This window comes from Tamandua tetradactyla, chromosome 19, assembly GCF_023851605.1.
Source record: "Tamandua tetradactyla isolate mTamTet1 chromosome 19, mTamTet1.pri, whole genome shotgun sequence".
Lineage (NCBI taxonomy): Eukaryota > Metazoa > Chordata > Mammalia > Pilosa > Myrmecophagidae > Tamandua > Tamandua tetradactyla.
In genome coordinates, this window is record NC_135345.1 from 68559940 (window position 1) to 68574709 (window position 14770).

Below are 14770 nucleotides of genomic sequence, written 5' to 3' on the forward strand. Positions count from 1 at the left end.
ATGCATCATGGGAATCCCAGAAGGAAAAGAAAAGGAAACAATGGCAGAAAGAGTATCTGAGGATATAATGTTTGAAAATTCCCCAATTCTTATGAAAGACATAATACATATGTCCAAGAAAAAAAACATATTCCAAAGAGGATAAACCTAATAGACCTACTCCAAGAAACAGACTTAACAGAATGTCAAATGTCAAAGATAAACAAGGAATTTTGAAAGCAGCAAGCGAAAAGCAATTTACCACATATGAGGGCTCTTCAATAAGAGTAAGTGCTGATTTCTCATAGCAAACCATGCAGGTGAGAATGTGATGGTATGGTATAATTAAGGTACTGATAGAGAAAATTTTTCAGCCAAAAATTCTTTATCCAGAACAATGTTCCTTCAAAAATGAGGGAGTTCAAGATACTTGCAGACAAACAAAATCTGAGAGAGTTCATCATCCGAACACGTTGCCTATAAGAATTGCTAAAGGGTGAAAAAATGAAGAACTTCAGTCAGTGTAATTGAATGGGTAAAACAAAACTAATTAGTACTGTATCATCAATACATAACTCTAGTCTTTAATTCCTATGAGTTAGAATACAATTGAACAAGAAAAAATCGTACTTCCTGACAACATACATCCAAAATATAGAGATACTGTATGACAAAAAAATAACATAAAGAGGGGAAATGGAGGGATATGGGGGCAGAAGTATATTTGCTATTGAAGTTAAGTTGGTATTTTTCCCAACTAGTAGGTTATATACTTGTAATACAAACCCCAAATAACCACAAACAAAGTATTTTAAAAACATACAGACATGGAATGAGAAATAGATCATTCATATAATTTCAAAAGGTCAGTTATATGGAAAAAGAGGCAACAATAAAGGAAAGTGAGACAAAAAAGATATGCCATAAAAACCTAGGACAAAATTGCTGAAGTTTTTCCATACAGTAATAACACTGAATGTAAATGGATTAAACTCCCTAATTAAAAGATACATATTGGCAAAATGATAAAAAATATGATCCAATTATATGTTCTTTACAAGAGACTCACCCTAAACCCAAAGATGAAATAAGTTGAAAGTGAAAGAATGGAAAAAGATAACCCATGCAAACAGTAAGCAAAAGAGATCTGGGATAACTATACTAATATCAGACAAAATAGATTGTAAGTCAAAAATTGTTACAAGAGACAAATATGGGCACTATATTGTAATTAAAGAGTAGACCCACCAGGAAGATATAACATTCATAAATATTTATGCAACTAACCACTCTGCTCTAAAATACATGAGACAAACAAAGGGAGAAATAGACACCCCTCCAATAAAAATTGGAGACTTTAATACACCACTTTCATCAATAGATAAAACATCTAGCCAAAGGATTGATAAAGAAATAGAAAATTAGAACATTATGATAAGTATACTAAACCTAACAAACTTATAGAGAACACTGTAGCACTAAACAACAGGATACAAAATCTTCTCAAATGTACATGAATCATTTTCCACCATATACCTCATGTTTAAACACAAAACAAGTTTCAATATATTTTTAAAAATCAAAATTATGTGAAGCTTCTTCACTGACCACAGTGGAATGAAGTTAAAAATCAATAACAGGTGGAAAACTGAAAAATCCACAAACATATGGAAGACAAATTACACGCACATAGACAATCAATAAGTCAAAGAAGAAATCACAAGGAAAAGCAGTAAATATCTTAAGGTGAATAAAATAAGAGCAGAAATACAAAAGGGAACATTACTGTTGACCCCACTATAAGGACTATAAGATGATACTATGAACAAGTGAACACCAACAAGTTACACAACATGGATAAAATAGAGAAATTCCTAAAAACACATAAACTACCTACACTGACTCTAGAACAATTGAAAATCTCATCAGACTAATTACAAGTAAAGTGATTGAATGAGTAATTAAAAACTTCCCAACAAAAGAAAGCCCAGATGTCTGCACAGGGGATTCTATCAAACATTCCAAAAAGAATTTGTACAATTCCTTCTCAAACTCTTGCAAAAAACTGAAGAGAAAGGAACACTACTGAATTTATTCTATAAAATAAACATCACCCTCACAACAAAGCCATATAAAAATATCACAAGAAAAGAAAATTACAAACCAATGTCCTTTATGAATGTAGATGTAAAAATCACCAACAAAATACAAGCAAACAGAATTTAACAGCATATTGAAAGAATTATACACCATGATTAAATTGAATTTATTCCAGATATGCACATGGAACATAAGAAAATCAATTAAGGTAACACCCCACATTAACAGAAAAAGGGGAGGAAGCCACATAATCATCAAAATTTTTGAAGAAGAGGTGTTGGACAAAATCCATCCCCCTTTTTGATAAAAATATTTAGAAAACAATGAATAGAAGGAAATTTCTTCAACATAATAAGCATCATTGCTGCTACATATGAAAGGCAGGGAAAAGTATGTTTGAAACCAGAGGAATTTCCTGGGACTTTCCTTGGTGCTTTCATGTTCAGTAATAACTGTTAATGACCAGTTGAAGCAACTACAACATATAGCTAGCAGGGTTGAACATCTCAGGAACAAGGGAAAGTGCTGATTCAAGTTGAGTAGGGTAGGTGGTAGCTGTATATATAGAATGTTGATTATAGCTTGATATCAACTGCAGTAGTGGGAGATTTCACATTTCCAGGAATAAATTTAAACAAGTATATAAAGAATTTATACATGGAAAACTACAAAATATTGCTAAACAGATTTAAAAAACTATTTAAATGGAAGGCTACTCCATGCTCATAGGTTGAGCATGGAATATCCTTTTCATATTTCACATCGACTAGAATGGTTACTATTGAAAGAAAATTTTTAAAAGTATTGTAGAAGATGTAGAGAAATAGGGACATATTCATTGTTGGTGAGAATGTAAAATGGTACTGCTGCTGTGGAAAACAATTTGACCACTCCTCATAAAATTAAGCTTAGAATTGCCATATAACTCGGCAATCCCACTTCCAGGTATCTACTTAAAAGAATTGAAAGCAGGTACTTCAACAGATATTCATACACCAATTTTCATAGCATCATTATTCACAATTGTCAAAAGATGGAAGCAACCCAAGTGTCCATCAAGAGATGAATAGATAAGTAAAATGTATATATATACAATGGAATGTAAAGCAATCATGAAAAGGAATGAGGTTCTGGTATATGCAACAACATGGATGAACCTTGAAGACATCGTGTCGAGTGAAATAAGCAGATACAAAAGGACTAATATTGCATAACTTCACTAATATGAAAAATTATAATAAGCAAACTCATACAGTCAGAAAGTTGAATATAATTTGCCAGAAGTTGGGGAATGCTGAGGAAGTGGAAATCAAAGCTTAATTAATACAGAATTCCCGGTGTGAGTGCTGCAAAAGGTGTGATAATCGATGAGGGTGATAGCTGCACAACATTGTGAATGGAATTAACCCTACTGAAATATATATATGAATATGGTTAAAGGGGAATATTTTAGGTTGTATATACATTACTAAAATTATAGTTACAAAAACACAGGAATTGTTATAAAATAAAATTAAAAAGTGGTATGGTTGAATGAGATTGACAAATTCTTCTAGATTTTCTTCTTTCTAGATGCATAGTGCACTTTAACACAATAAAATATCCAAGAAGCCCAACGTTCAACACTCCTTTTTAACTTTGTTTAGTTCCGTGGCTTTGTGTCTAAGTGTTTTATTTGGGAGGTTAAGAGGTGATCCCAAAAAACACCATTAGAGTGGAGGGCAAGGGAGACAGAGAAGGAAAGGAAGACGGTTCAGAGGGGTATTAATGAACAAGTTAGTACTGCAAACCCTCTAGGGGTTCAGTCCTGCTAGGAAACTCTAAAAAACAGCGTGAAAGGAGCTTCAGAGCTGTCTCAACGTGGGTGCTTGTTTCTAGGGTATTTATGCTCAACCCCCCATTCATATTTGTTGAGAGCTTTTCCTGAGGGCATTAACTCCCCAGCACTTCTGGACTGCCTTGGGCAAAGGCTAAGTGAAAGCCCTCAGGCACAGAACCGTGGGATCTGAAAATAGAATATCATCATTATGTACCACAACTGGAGTGCTACTGCAACAACAGATGTTAAGGGGATATGCTTAGGGCTCCAACATCTACTTGAAATGTTTATAATTCACTTGTTTCCAAGATAAATTCAATTTGTCCCATCACTGCTTCTTTCTAAAATACAAATAAGTTAATGGAGCTTTACAATAGGAAATGTAATGCAGTGAGCTATATCCCCCCCTACTGCAGTTGATAGCAAACCATAATCAACATTCTACATATTCTGCTACCGCCTACCCCACTCAACTTGAATCGGTACTTTCCCTTGTCCCTGAGATGTTCAACCCTGCTAGCTATATGTTGTAGTTGCTTCAATTGGTCATTAACAGTTATTACTGAGCATGAAAGCACCAAGGAAAGTCCCAGGAAATTCCTCTGGTTTCGAACATACTTTTCCTTGCCTTTCATATGGAGCAGCAATCTTGTTTCCTTGTTATAACGAGGGTCAATTATCTCTTGATATAATAAACCCTTTCTCTGTATGTGGTTGGTTAAATGGCACAGAAACCTCAAATGACCAGGCAGCAACTATGTACTGGGACTGTTATTGTGTCCCCTGGTAGACATGCCAGTCTCCACCCAAGGAATTAGGGCCATTAATCCAACAGAGGGGGTAGGAAGTATAGTTTCCTCAAATAGGTTACTGAGAAATAGGGAAAAGGGCCTCTTAGACTTCCACCCCTCTCCCTGGATGCATGTATTCTATGGCCATTGGTTCAAAATTATATCACATCTTAAAGGACAATGCCCCTCCTGCAGGGCTGTACCCTGCCATGTTTTTAAAAATCTATCCCAGTGTTTTATCAAGCCAGCTACTCTAAGGTTAAGGAGCATATGATAGAACCCATGAATTCCATGATCATTTGCCTCCTTTGCCAAAAAATAGGTTCCTTAATCCCAGGAAATGTTATGCAGAATCCTGTATCTTCAATAACGGCTTTGATTGAGTTGTAGGAAAGGGACACCCACACTCAGAATACACATCCAGTTAGGTAAACCATCCCTCCCTCCAGAGATCAGTGCCACTTCCTGTTTTTTGTTTTACATGCTTATCTGAGTGATCTCAAGCACTTGAAAGGGAGATATGATAAGACACAGAAACTAGTAAAGGATGCATGAATGAGACTATACCACTTTAAACAATAGGCACTCTGTCCTACTGAGGATTTTCTGGAGACCATGTGGAACATGCTTCAGAGTTGTCCTGACCAAGGTAAAGAATATGGGGGTATTTACAAACCAATTTCTATTCATTATTAGCTAAAACTTTCTCCTGGTAGCATTAATTCTCCAGCACCTTCTGTATGCATTTTGCAAAAGGCTGAAAAAAAACCCCTCAGGCAGAGAGGTAGTGGTACATGCAGTATATCTGTGGCATATCATGAAATGGCAAATTCCCAGGGGAAATGGGTGAGGCATTCACATAGTCTCCTACACTCAACCTCTGACAACATAACCTGAGCTTAAGAGCAGAACTGATTTCCAGCTGGCTTGCTCTGTATTCCAGTTGTTCGCAACAGTCATCTTTTCTGATTAATTCAATAGCCATGCTATATTAGTTGTTAAATATCTTGAATACCACCTCCCCCAACCAAGGGTATGTGGTATATCCCTACTTATTAATAGGAGAGAGATTAAAAATATAGAATGAGCTGTACTCCAAATTCAAAGATATGAGGAAAAGCTCCAAATACTTCCCAACAAACAGAAGTGTCCATTAGCTGACTGCTTTGCAAACACCATGCATGTTATAGGGCAACCTGGTATTGATGAGGGAACATAATTGCTCATAGTGATATCAATCAGAAAGCTTTGTTGTTTTGAAACAGAATGAAATCAAACTTGAGACTGGACTTTGAAGCAGAGACATATCTTATATTCACAGTAAGGAGGTATTCCATATACCCTGAATTTGTTCACAGTTTAGCTAAGTAAAATTGGCTTGTTAGCAATATCTGTCTCCATCTCCAGGGATTTTTGCTTTGTCAATCTTATGTGGAGGAAAACTCCAAAGATAACACCTACCAAAACAAACAAACAGCAACAAAAAAACAGAAGAGCTGTATCTTTTAGGGCAATACCCTTCAAAGGTCAGTAGCATGTCCAAGATTGTGCAAATCGTGTATAAATAAAACCCATCTTTGTATATTTAGTTCAGATTTCTACCCAATAAATCACCTTGCCTCATATTTTAAATTTCTCAATAGCAAGAACTTATTTTAAATCATTTTCAAAGGGCAAAACTTCCATGAAATTCAAGCTAATACCATATGGAACAGAAAATAAAATGAATTAGCATATTATTAATTGCAAACCATTAATTTTCAAGGACAATTGCAAATTAGATCTCATTCATTTCTAAAATGTAGTATAAGTATGGGGAATATCTTCATGTCCTGGTCAGGGCATCCCATTATTAAGATTAAAATATTTTCTTTTAGGGTGCATGGGTAGTTCAGTGGTTAGAATGCCCGCCTTTCATGTGGGAGACCCGGGTTCGATTCCCGGACCATGCACCCCCCCCAAAAAAAAACAAAAATATTTTCTTTTAATTTCTGTTCTCTAATGGGTGGCATAAAAAGAGGACAGTGTTGAATGGGAAGAGTGAGTGTTTGTGAATCATAAGCCTACTACTATAAATAAGGGAGAAAGAGCAGGCAAGAAGCAGAGACAACTGAGGAAGTTCCTTCCAGTATAACCCACCCAATACAGACACATACTGCAAAGGAGAAACTAATTTAATGGTCTCAGTCAAGAGAAACTAAGAAAATTATAGGAAGAAACTATTTTGGTACCATTCCTATTGCTTTCATTCTTTAGCTGATATCAGTAAGTCAAGATTCTCTGTGAAGTTCACTCCTGAATTGTTCACAACACACTGACAGTATGCTCTGTTCCGTATTGACATAGAACATGACTTGGTCCCTGCCCCAGGCTTTTACAATCTGGTTGAAGTAGTCAGAGCAATTCAAACATAAAAATGCCAGCTGAGAAGCAGATTAAATCTCAAGAGGTGCTAGGGTGCATGTAACGTTATTAGCAATAACACCACATAGATGGTAATTAAGCAGAGAGCACTTCCATTTTGCCACCCTCAGCAGACCATATCAAAAGGCCACTATTTAAATTAAGTCAACTTATGACCTTGATGCGACTTATGATTTTCCAAACTTGTAGCACTGCACATCAGTAATTCAAATAAATTTAAATAATGAGTTGTTTGCTGCAGATTTACATGATCTCTTGATATTTTTAGAACCAAAACACATGGTGATTTTTAGACTGTGAAAGCATCTACAAGTCATCTCAATACAGGAATAAATCAGCGTAGAAACTAAATTGGGTCTCTATGCACTCATCTGACATGACCATCAGCTAGATCTCACCCCTGTGGGTGAGTTTATGGAGACTGATTGAGTAAATCAACAATATATTCATGACATTGTGCAACTGTGGCAGATTCAATCTACACTTATACATCATTGAAACTAGTTTCACTCTTCCCAAGTCAAATAAAATCAGTGGTAATTATTATTTAACTGAATTGTATTCCACATCATATAGCATTATGATTAATCAAGTAGTCAGAATTATCCCTTTGGCTCATAACATCCTCAAGCAGACTCCATTATTCTCTATCGTGTGATAATATATGCTTTTATAATGTTAAAGTCTTATTTAATTTCCATGAAGTTGGTATAATTTAAGGTGATGTGAGGCTGATTCTTTCTTCTAAATTTTATCCTTCTCAGCCTTCTTGAACCCTCTGTGACATAAATGAAAGCTAAGATATTAAGATTATAATTTTCAGGATTCTATTAAGAGACATATGGCAATCCTCAGAGTGTTTCTTGAACAAAGGGACTATTTACAAAGCTATAGGTAGATTTAAGGGATCCTTAAACAAGCATTGATGAAGCACTAAGGGACTAACAAAGGGAGAAACCATTACAACCTGTGAAGTAAAGGTGCAAAGGGAAGGAAAGGTGTTAGTAAAGCCCAGAGAGTGGAGAGCTATAAAAGAGGGGCCACCAGTTAGAAACTATACCTGTAGGATCAGCCACAGCCAGAACCAGAGCAAGACAAACAGGAATGGTTAGTGAAAGTAAGCACTCTGGCTTCTCCCTTCTTCTGTCCTCAGATCTCCTACTTCCTATTAACTGTAGCCAATCAGAAAGCCAGGAAAACAAAAGGATGGAGACTTTAGGTGTCAGTCTACTGAGACACAAGCAGACAGAAAGGAGTGGAGAAAATACAGCACAGAATTAGATATGCACATAGAGATGTATCTTCTACTTTGTGTATCATCAATAAATGTTTGTTTATTAAACAGTATCTAGTCTTATCCAATAAAACCATGAAATTTATTTTCTATCTCAAATCTAAGATTTCCTTCTAGCAAATCATTTCTGTTTCAAGACCAAATACTCAAGAACAGATCTTAAACTACAATTAATTATCTCCACTCAAATGTTGCTTATTCAAAAGAAGGCTCCATCTATAGAATTTTAGACGTGCTTTATAAATTCATTTCTGATTTATCTGAAGACAACCTCAACCATAGCTTTGCCCCAAAGATCCCAGCATTGGTAAGTACTAATAAGACAATTACAGTGGCCCTAAAACCCATATGATATTAATACTAAGAGTTCTCTTTAGTTAGTTTCATGAATCAGCTATGAAAATGTTATTTGCAATCCAAGGACCTCCACTATGGTTGTCATGGATGTAATAAACAGCTTCACTCTTACAAGGTAATACTTTCATTATGTAGCATTGAATATATGATCCAATATGTGCCATTTTTAGAAAATATACACTCAAATGAAATATTTTCCCAATTTAAAAGAGGCTATATATTTGTATATTTGAAAGTGGTTAAAATGGGGAATTTTAGGTTGTATGTTACCAGAATAAAATTGAAAAAAAAAAAAAGTAGAACTGTACATCACAAACAATGAACCCTGAAGTAAACTATGGACTACAGTTAACAGTATAATTATAATAATGTTGTTTCATCAGTTTTAACAAGAGTATTGCATGAAATCAAAGGGTTAATAGGTACAAGTCTGTGTGAGGAAGGGGAATATTTGAGAACTCTGTACTTTCTGCAGGATTTTTCCATAAATCCACATCTTCTCTAATAAAAATAAATATGCTTCTAATTTTTTTTTAAATTGGGGCTGTTAGCTATAACAAAAATCTCTATATCTTTGACTAAGCAAAACCATGCGAACAGGGGGTATTGAGTGTGGAGATGGTGAGCTGCGTATGAGATGTGTAGATTAGTGAGATGGAAGATAGCTAAAGGGCATATGGACATAGCAGGAGTGGCAAATTCTAGGTCTCAGTACTAGGTTCATACTGTTGTTTTCTAGAAGTGAAGATTAGTGATTCAAGGAAGGAGAGGAAGTATTCAATTAAGGGATTTAACGAACCATCAACAAGAATAAAAGTAGGAGTAAAAAAGGGAAAGGCATAATATTTGCTTGTAGCTCCCTTTGCTATTTTTTTCTGAATCAATTAATGTTTAAATTTTGACTTTACATTGGTATCCACTTTTTTTTTCTATTTCCAGTGTATATATCTCAGATGTGTCAGGTATGTTAATTAGTACACCTGTGTAACTCTGCCAAACTGTAGCTGTATATGTTTCCTTACTTGGCAAATTAATCCAGCTTAAACATGAGAAAATCATTCATAATCCTTCAAAACCATTAAAAATGTTTGCTCTCCTTGTTTAAGCAAAATAAACGTTTTGCCCAAGTGGAAACAAGTCATACTGATTCTGCATTTCAAGAACTTTTTAAACAAAATTGGACTCTAAAGTCCATATTATTTCCATGACACCATTGTGACTTTGTGAGGGTGAGCCCTGTTTCCCAAACTAAATTAAAAATTGCTAGACTTCTGATTCCTGGCAGCACGTTGCTCACAGTGCAGGGCAAATTGTAGAAGCTCAAAAAAATTTTGTTGAATTGAATTTAATTCATTTTCCAGTCTATCAGTTTTCACAACTGAAAGCTTCATGCCTTTTATTTTTTCTCCAGCTTTACAACTAACCCCCTGAAGCAGAGTGTATTCTAAATCATGCTGCCTATTCCCTCTGTGGTACAATTTCTGTAAGTCACTCATTCAAATCTAAGTTGTATTTAATCTACTTACAAACATCTAAATGAAGGGTAAATACAAATTTACATTTCCTTATAAACATGAAAATAAAATCCAACAAATGACAAAGTTTTCCAAATTATTTTGATCACTAGTCTTTCAAATAGGCATTTAAAACACTTTTAAAGCTATAATTTCATTTTGCATTGACTTCATGATCATAATATGGATTTAATGTCATTTTTGTTTTCACATAAAATAAAACCTCACTAGAATCTTTTAATATATCTTCACATGTACATGTGATGTATAATAAACCATTCTCTTCATAATGTAAAAAGCAAATACTAAAGGTAACCTTTCTTCCTACAGTTGCAAGCGGGTACCACTAAACTTAAAGTAGATATTTCCTTAATAAATTTTGCATTCTTCTAAAGGCAGCACAAACTCAAAAAAATCAAATATTGGGACAGATAGGACATTAAGAGACACTCAAATATCCACTTAATGGGGATGCAAGGGTAGTTCAGTGGTAGAATTCTCAGCCACCATGCGGGAAACCTGGGTTCGATTCCCTGCCCATTCACTTCCCAAACAAATGAAAGAAACCCACAAAAACTAACGAAAAAATTCAACAAATGGTGCTGCAATAATGGGATACTCATGGAAAAACAATGAAATGTGACCCCGCTATACAGCATACAAAACATATATATTTCACCTTACTTCAAACAGGCCATAATTCAATTATCTCATATAATAGATGAGGATTTTATGTATGTCCTAAGACCACTTCATAATGACATTTTATGACCTCATAATGCATTTTAGCACTTTTCTATTATTTGTTTATTACATGTCCATTCTATGTCTTTCATATATCTTATATATTCAATAGCTCAACCCTTTCATTTTCACTTCCATAAATATGTAACGCAGTTTCTGTAGAATGGGCTTTTATATAGTGTTAGAACCTAATACCAATTCCTTAAACTTAGATTAGGAAGGAGTCTTAATGTCCCCTAGATAGACTCCCTCTAAATATTTGAATCTCTTCCACAACATCCTTGAAGTGTTCATCCCTTCTTTGTGTAATTTTGCTGGTGACAGCAACATTTTGCTGGTGTCAGGGAGCTTTCTTAATACCTTGCGAAGATATCTCTGGATGAAAGTCTTTTCACGCTGGGTTAATAACTGCTTTCTTCTACTATTTACCCATTGCTCATGATATCAGCCTTTTAAGTATTTGAAGACAGGTATAGTGCTTTTCTCAACGTATTCCTCTATAATAAACATGTGAAATTTCTTCATAAGATGAAGTTGAAGATATTTAGCCCAGAGAAATGGAACATCCGTGCCTAAGAACATATAAATCTCAGTACCTTCACTGGGCATTCCACACAGTGTTTTATCTCAGACACAAACCATGGGTTCAATATAAGAAAGAATGGGTGTATTTCCAAAACTCAACTTCAAAAATGAAAATATGCTGCTGTCCAATATCTCCTTAATTACTGAGTATATACTTTCATCCCAGAATTTAGAGACCTTTGGCTTCCTTTATTTTCTGTCTCAATCCTCTTTGAATGTAATAACCACTTTCAATCTATAGTTGCCCGTAATAACGAACAATGTGCTTCCTTTTATTATTCTTAAATGTAATCTCTTTAGCTTTTAAAGTAGTTCCCTAATTCTAGTTTGGTAGACTTTGGTGAACAAGTCAGCACTATAGGCTAATTTTTTGTCTTCATCCTCCCAAACAGATTACTCCGAATCTCTCTTATTTACCTTCGTATAATACTTCTTTGTAAATTTGTATCCACATACCTTAGTCTAGAATTTTCTTATTACTAGTCTGGAGTGTGTCCTGATTTGTTTTATATCTTAAAGAATAGTATTAGAGTGGCACACAATGTTTTCGAATGTACAGTCATCTAAGTAAATGCCTATAGATCCCTTCAGAGAAGGACTGGGGAATCATTACAGAATATGGCTATTGTAGTGTTACAGGTCATTCCTCATGGGCCTTGTCACCTCATAAGTCAATGGGTTTCAGGTTCAAAATTAGTTCTTGGGCAAAGTATTGTGACATTTTCTTGAGGGAACCACCCTCAGTTTCCTGTTTGTCCAGTCTTGCTTTCTTTTGATTACATGTATTAAGCAGTATCTTTGTTAGCTGCCCATCTAATTGTCTGTAGGGATGCTGTGTTTTATTAATGATCTTCACCACTCTCAGGGGGTCAAGTCCCTGGGCTGTCACACTGACCTTAACAGTTGTTATATCTCTATCCCTTGTTTTCTGGAATTTAATTGCTACTATCTGGCCTTTATTACTTCAGAGCTACATTATCTTCTTTGGCATCAAAAATTCAAGTTCTGTTATAATCTCCCTCCCATAAGCCCTGACTTACCAAGGAGAGCCACTATTAAACATTTTGGTGATGCTGGTGACCCTCTATCAGAGCATTTCTGATGGGTTTGGTGAATAGTCTGAATGTCTACAGGCTTTTCTCTTCTGAGGGGTCTTCTGGGTTCATCCATTTAAGCATGTCCATTTCCCAGCTTTTGTATCCCTTCCCTATCTCTTGTAGCAATTCAATCATTTTATCTTTTTTTTATGAGGTCTTGGGGCTCCTAAGTGTCATCCAGGCAGGGAATTTGGCCCATTGACCTTGCTAAGGTGTTAAATACAGTATCCTGAGGATAAGGAGATATATTCTCCTTCATTCAGATTTATGTTCTGGCCACTTTAGTTATATTTTGATGCCTCCAAAATCCAGTCCTAAGATTGTTACTCCTGATGATTCATCCTGGCTAATTCTTGTAGATCCTTTGGCATAAAATCCTTTCTTCCTTTATCAGGCCCAACATATCCCCAGCTTGGTTGTGTTTCAACTCATCCTTAGTTATTGATGTGACAGCTAGGAGAAGAAGTTCAAGCTAATGTCAAGGGGGGTTTTCTAGTTTGCTAGCTGTCAGCATACATATACCAGAAATGAAATGGCTTTTAAAAGGGGGAATTTAATAAGTTGCTAGTTTACAGTTCTAAGGCTGAGAAAATGTTCCAATTAAAACATGTCTGTAGAAATGTCCAATCTAAGACATCCAGGGAAAGATACCTTGGTTCAAGAAGGCTGATGATGTTCAACATTTCTCTCTCAGCTGGAAGGGCACATGGTGAACATGGTGGCATCTGCTGGCTTTCTCGTGGCTCTACAAAAAGGGACTCACTCCAAAATGTTTCTTCTTTTAAAGGATTAATGGGTGAAGTCACAACTCCACGGAAGCTATCTGATCAAAAGTTACCACCCGCAATTAGGTGTGTCACATCTCCATGGGAATAATCAAAATGCTCCTACCCAGCAATATTGAGTGAAATTAAAGGACATGTTTTTTCTGGGGTCTACCACAGATTCAAACTGGCACAAGGGGTCGCACTGCCTTGCAAGGAAGAGGCTTCAGCAGTGTCTTCCCACACTGGGATATGCTAACTCTTAATAGGAAAGCATGAACCACCTCTAGGTGCTCTGAGAGATCAGAGGAATTTGTGGAGCCAGAGGCTTCAGGAGCATCCACCTAGATTTCCCAACCAGGGCACTGATCTGGACTAACAGTCCTGTCTTGTCTGAATATTAATCATTTTTGGAGGTTGGTGATGCTATTAAATCCTGGGTTTGGTCGTCAGCATTATGTGCTTCTCACCTTGTCTCCTTTATTGGAAAATTCTCCCAGGTCACTACCAAAGAAAGCTTTAGCAATTGGGTCACCACCTTGTGCAAGAACTATCTATTCCCACATAATACCCTATATAAGTTTCTCATTGCCAGCTATGGAGTGAGTAATCCATGTTCCAAATTCCATCTTCCTGACTGTTTTATGGGACCACTTCCAGTTCTATCATGATAACTGAGTTTTCTAGGAAATGCACTTGAGACAAAGTTAGGTGTGCAAAAGGTTTACTGAAACGTAACACCTATGAAAGAAAAATGGAAAAACAGAACCAGGCAGGAGGAAATAATCTGACAAGTCTGCCTGCCAACAGGGAGCTCTGGTGCAAAAATTACCCGTTAGAACAGTCTCAAGTAGGGCAGAGATGGCCTTATTCCACAGCCTTGCTTAGTCTTTGCCTGAGGCCACCCCTAGAAGAGCATGATCTTAGCTCAAAAGCTGATGCAGAACTGAAAGAATTAACAGCTGGAAGCTGTCTGCACCTGCAGGTGCACCTTTTTGTGTGCCAAATTTTAATTTCCAAGACCTTACTCGCTGGTACTTAGGATTTTAAATTTTGGACCCACTAAGACATTGGTCACATGCCTCTAAGTAATGATATTACTAAGATCACCTCTCTTGAAGGTCATATCCTTAGCGAAAATAAAATGTAATTCTTGGTCAAACTGGTCCTCTATTGTAGACAGAAAACCAGCAAACATGACAGGTATTTTTCTTTTAAAAATTGTGCAGATTGTTCCTCAGAAACTTGCTTTCATGAAGGTATTTGCAAATTGATTTTCTCATTGTTGTTCTTGATGCTTCT

At 36.0% G+C, this 14770-nt stretch overlaps 1 non-coding gene across 1 annotated transcript; it reads left to right on the forward strand.

Annotated features, from left to right (window-relative positions):
• Nucleotides 1-6569: 6569 nt before the first annotated feature.
• On the forward strand, nucleotides 6570-6641 carry TRNAE-UUC (transfer RNA glutamic acid (anticodon UUC)). Its single transcript has one exon. It is a non-coding gene; the product is annotated as a tRNA-Glu (tRNA).
• The last annotated feature ends 8129 nt before the right edge of the window (nucleotides 6642-14770 follow it).